Raw genomic sequence first — 4,848 nt, forward strand, 5'->3', positions numbered from 1 at the left:
GTCGGGTGAGGTAGCGTAACTTGGCAGCAAGGGTGGAGGGGGAAAGGGCATCCGGAAACACTGTCAGGAGTTTGGGCGAATGTGCCAGCTCTGCAGGGGGAGCTACACCAGGGTGCCATTGAGGCAGTGCCACCTCATAGAGGGTAAATGTGAGTGGGTAAAGAGTGAGGTAAATGTGGCTGGGTGTTGTTTACTGTGAAGGCCTTGCAATCAGGGAGGGGCAATCTGTCATGGGCCTCATTCACCCTGGATTCGAGGCTCCCATTGAGGAGGAGTAGAGAGGGAGGGAGGGAAGGGCAGGCACCAGCAGGGACACCACAGCAGCTTGGGTGCCCACAGGAAGGCCAGCCTCGAACAGGAGACTGGAGAAGGAGGCAGAGGAACATGTCAGCCAAGGTTCAACTACCTACAGATGTCCGAGTGACAGTGTCTCCACAGACTGCACCTCTCCACGGAGGTTGTCACTGATCTCTCTGCCATGATGCAGTTGTGCCCCTTGGGACTTGGTGGGCACCTGATGCCGGTGTCACTGAAGGTCACTGTGCCACTGAACTTCTGGATGACCAGATCATTGCGGGGATCCACTGGAGATATGTGTGGAATCTCACAGTCTGTGGTGAATCAGTGCATCAAGGAGGTCACCAATGTCCTCTTCAGGAGGGCCGGTGACTATGTGCACATCGAACCAATCAGTCACGCTAAGAGGGCTATAGGATTCAGGGCCATCGCTGGATTTCCCCAGGTGTAGGGTGTCATTGACTGCACCCATGTGACCATCAAGGCTCCTGCAGACCAGCCAGCAGCATTCAACAGGGAGGGCTTCCATTTGCTCAGTGTGTAACTGGTCTGTGACCATCACAAATGGATCCTACAGGTGTGTGCACAAATCCCGGGAAGCAGCCACAACGCCTGCATACCAAGGCAGTCGCAGGTGCCAGAACTTTTCCGTGGCCCCATGCGCTTTCTGAGATGGATCCTTGGAGACAAGGGCAACCCAGTGAGGACATGAGTACTGACGCCTGTGAGGAATCCACACAAGGATGCAGAGGAGAGGTACAAAACCTGCTGCGGGTCAACCCGAGTGACCATCAAGGAGGCCATTGGTCTCCTGAAGATGAGATTGAAGCGCCTGGATTGTTCCAGTGGAGTCCTTCAGTATGTGCCGGCGAGGGTCTCGTATATCGCGGTGGTTTGCTGTGCACAGCACAATCTGGCATTACAGAGGGGTGAGGTGTTGACTCGTGAGGAGATCATGGAGTGTGATGTCTCCTCTGATGATGACGATGTGGAGGAGGATGCTGCTCAGGCAGTGCCAGATGAAGGACCTCAGGCACAGCAGGAAAGCCACCATGAGATACACACAGGGGAGACACGAGACACCCTTATACATTCACGTTTCCTTTGAGCCTTACCACCTTCTGGAACCAAGTCAATAAAGTCTTAGCTTTAATCAGCCCTGTTGTCACCTCCTTCCTTCTGCACTACAGCGCCCAGGTACATATCGCACAGTGGCAAGGCCGAAGCTTTGTGAACTCAGGGCTTGGTCCCTCACTTCCAGCCCCTTGGGAGGAAGGGTTTAAATGAAGTCCCAAAGGGCATCAACAATTAGAAGGAGACAGAGTGAGAGAACATCATTTCTTTATTCTGTGTGACACCAAACACAACCCTATCCATCTGGAATGTACATTCACCCGTGAACCCCTCAGTGAATCTAGGTGCTCTTCTTAAATCTTTTCCGGGTGCTCCTACGTGGTGCTCCCCCTGCTCTGTCAGCTGAGGTGGAGACAGGCTGCTGACCTTGCTGCCCCATGGCTTGGGATGACATTGGTGGCCGTCCTCTGGCTGCCTGAGGCCTGGAGGGCCCCGGCAAACTGAGGGCCTCCTGCACAGGTACAGGGTCCCCCTCTGTCATCGAGGATGATGGAGGCACTGGCATCACTGGTGTCACTGCCAGAGGGGCTTTGGAGCTACTGTCCACACCAGGAGCACCCTGAGAGGAGACCCCAGATGTAGCAGCCAGCTGCTCCACCCCCTTATAAGACACACTTGTACCTCCCTGCTGACCTGAGAGGGACGTGGACCTGGTGGAGAATTCAGGTGCCTCGTCCCCCCTCTCACCTTGTCACCGCTGGATGGAGCTCATGGACAAAGTGATGGAGTGCAGGTCTGCGAACATCTCTGGCAGCCACTGATTGATCGGCTGGATCTGGCTCTCCATGAGAGTCACCAATCTCTCAATGGAGGAAGCCAGACACACCCCCATCAGAGACAGTGCATCACCCAAGACCTGGATGGACTCCTCCACCATCCTTGTTTGGGTACACATAGCCTCTGGCAACTCTGCCAGATGTTACCTGACCTCTCGCTGCAGCTGCGGTATTTCCCGTGTTGCTGGTGACACCAGAGGCATGTCATCAGCCTGAGGCTCAGTGTGGGCCGGGCCTCCCACAGACCACCAACTGTCAGTGGCCTCGGCTGTCACAGCCTCCGTCAGCTGCCCGGGCCTGCCTGTGATGTGCTCATCAGTTTGCGTGAGCGTTTCTGTTCTGGTGGAGGGTGCAGGGGAATGATGTGATGGTGCACCATCTGAGGCTCCCTCCTCCTCCTCAGACGTGTCCGGCTGTCTCCCAGTCTCTCCAGCGCTTTGCTTTTGTCGTTCATCCGGGCCTTCATGAGAAAACAGGGACATTGAAGGGTTACGGTCTGCCCATCGTGACATTCCAACCACCCCTACTGTGCAGCTCCATTGATGCAGTGGTGAACAGATGAGCAGTGTGGCTCCTTTGCAGCGAATGCTCCCTTGTGCCCCAGGAGATGTTCACTCACTCTCTTGGGTAGATGTCCCTGTCTCTCCATCAGCTATGGAGCAGCTGCTTTGCTGCCCTGCCTGTTCCATGGCCTCCTCCTCCATCGGGATGAGGACATGGAGATAAGGCACTCCACCGCCAGTCTTGACACGCTCTTTCCAATTGTGGGATGTCTTCTCCTGCAGACACAATGATGAACAAAGTTAGTCTCCCAGCGGGGACAAGCCCAACATCTCTGATGGTGATAGTCCAGCAATCCATGATGTGGACACACATATGCCTCCTGCATGCGGCCCCTCTCGAGGGACTGTGTGAGGTTATATAATGACTGACGTGTGCCTCTCCTGCTGCCCTTCCCCAATACACATGACTGGGTGGTCACTCCCTTTCCACTAAACATTCCCTCTCACTCTGCCACATGTCATGTCCAAAGGGTCCAAAGTGTTTTGAGTTGTCGCCTGAGCAACCTGGATCAGGTCATTGACCCACTTCCTGCACTGGATCCATGTCCTGGGGGTGAACCCATGGCTGCTGACCTCACCTACTATCTCCAGCCAGCTTTGCTTGGTCAGGTGGACAGGTCTCCACCTCCCATCCCTGGGGAAGAGGATCTTGCACCTTTCTCTTGCCACTTGGAGGAGAACCTGCAGGGAGGCATCGCTAAACCGTGGCACCATGGTCACTGCAGGCTCGCATTCAGCTCCTTACCCATCAGGCAACAGAGGCAGCAGAACGGGTCCTGGGGCATCAGAGGCAGCAGAACTGGTCCTGGGACAGCAGAGGGCTCTCAGGAAGACACTCCTTTAAACCAGGCAGCAGTGAATGCAGGGCTGGCAGCCCTTTAAATATGGTGCCAGCACCTGCCGTTGTGTCAGATGTCAGTGCCATCGGCACCTCGTTCCCTACCTCTGGTCCTTGTTTACATGGGCCCCACGCCTCCCCTTCATTAATTTGTCGGCTGCTCCGTGATCGGAGTCGGTCGGCCACATTTCACTCGTGTGGTGACGACACCCGCTTCCGGTGCCTCTGCCGAGAGCCGCACCGTTAGTTTAAAATTCAGCCCATGGGGTCAAGAGTGGAAAATCTCCCCTCTGATTCTCTCTACTTAAACTGATGGAGACACCAAATTAAAACTGATGAAACCAGGGATTGTATCCTGGTTCTTCAATCTAGTGTTCTCCCAACTGAGCTATTCCATCCTGACTGTGAACTCATCTTCATTGGAGACAAATATAACTCCAGGCGGAATTTCCCCACCCGTTCATTCCTCACTTCAGGGGAATGGGACCCGACCAGATCGCGGAACTCAGATTATGTTAATGTTCTGCTCTTGATATCTTCATATTATTTTGCGTTTGAGCCACTTTTAATCAGGTTCACGGACAAATTCTTCTATCATCCCTTCTCCCACATTCTCTCTCTCTCATTCATTCTTTATTCCTCACAATCCAGAAAAGGTTAGGAATCAGAGCTCACCCCCAAACCCTCTGCACACAGACCTCTGTCTGTCACCCTGTTTGCTCCAAGATCCAAGAGACCAGTCAATAAATTACACTCTTTATAAACACAGTGTTGGACACAGAGTTAAATACACTGAAGTCTTTTGAAAAAAGTTCATCTGACGGGCTGTGTTACTGAGCCCACAGAGCAGGACAGGCCCAGGCTCCAGCCACAGCCTGTGCTGTGTTAGCTGATGTCACCTGGTGTGATACTGAGCCACACGGAGCAGGAAAGGGCCTGGTTGTATTCATGGCCCGTGTTGAGTTAACTGAACCCACCCAATGTTGTAGGAGCCACACAGAACAGAATGGGCCCAGGCTCCTTCCTCAGCCTGAGGGATGATAGTTCATCTCACACGGTGTTGTACAGAGCCCCACACAGAACAGGAACATCCCAGGCTCCATCCCCGGCCTGTGGTATTTTACTTCATCACACCTGGTATGGTACGGAGCCCCCAGAGCAGGAAAGATCCAGCTTCCATCTCCAGCCTGTGCTGAATTAGCTGATCTGACCTGGTTGGCACTGAACCGCAATCAGGGGA

This window comes from Heterodontus francisci, unplaced genomic scaffold (genome assembly GCF_036365525.1).
Source record: "Heterodontus francisci isolate sHetFra1 unplaced genomic scaffold, sHetFra1.hap1 HAP1_SCAFFOLD_51_2, whole genome shotgun sequence".
Taxonomy (NCBI): Eukaryota; Metazoa; Chordata; class Chondrichthyes; order Heterodontiformes; family Heterodontidae; genus Heterodontus; species Heterodontus francisci.